This window comes from Chrysochloris asiatica, unplaced genomic scaffold (genome assembly GCF_000296735.1).
Source record: "Chrysochloris asiatica unplaced genomic scaffold, ChrAsi1.0 scaffold00429, whole genome shotgun sequence".
Taxonomy (NCBI): Eukaryota; Metazoa; Chordata; class Mammalia; order Afrosoricida; family Chrysochloridae; genus Chrysochloris; species Chrysochloris asiatica.
This window is the reverse complement of record NW_006408947.1, coordinates 814850-815637: the sequence shown is the minus strand read 5'-3', so window position 1 is coordinate 815637 and position 788 is coordinate 814850.

Sequence of the window (788 nt, the reverse complement as noted above, 5' to 3'; positions counted from 1 at the left end):
AAGCAATACCATTTACAATAGCCACCCAAAGGATGAAATATCTTGGAATAACTGTAACCAGAGAAACTAAGGACTTATATAACGAAAACTACAAAAAACTGCAAGAAACTAAAAGAGACTTACAAAATGGAAGAAAATACCATGCTCCTGCATAGGAAGACTTAACATTGTGAAAATGTCAATACTGCCCAAAGCAATTTAAACATATAATGCGATACCAATCCAGATTCCAACGACATTCTTCAAAGCGATGGAAAGAGGCACAGGATAAGCAAAGCACTGCTTAAGAACAGGAATAAGGTTGGAGGCCTGTCACTCCCCGACTTTAAAATACACTACATGGCTACTGTCGTCAAAACAGCTTGGTACTGGTACAACGAAAGGCACATAGATCAATGGAACAGTATCGAGAATCCAGAAATCAACACATCTACATACAACCAACTGATCTTCGACAAAACACCAAAATATATCGCATGGGGAGTGGATAGTCTCTTCAACAGATGGTGCTGGCAGAACTGGAAAATGATAATGCAAAAGTTTGAAACAAGAAGGAACTAAATGTGAATCCCAGAATTATGAAGGTCATCAATGAAAAATTCAGGACAAATGTGAAGACACTAATGATGAGAATACATGGACTACAGAACATTTTGAAAACCACCCAGAAATAGACAAAATAGATGAGTGGGGCATACTAAAAATTAAAAACTTACGTACATCAAAAGACTTCACCAGAAGAGTAAAAAGGGAACCCACAGAATGGGAAAAAATCTTTTGCAATGACA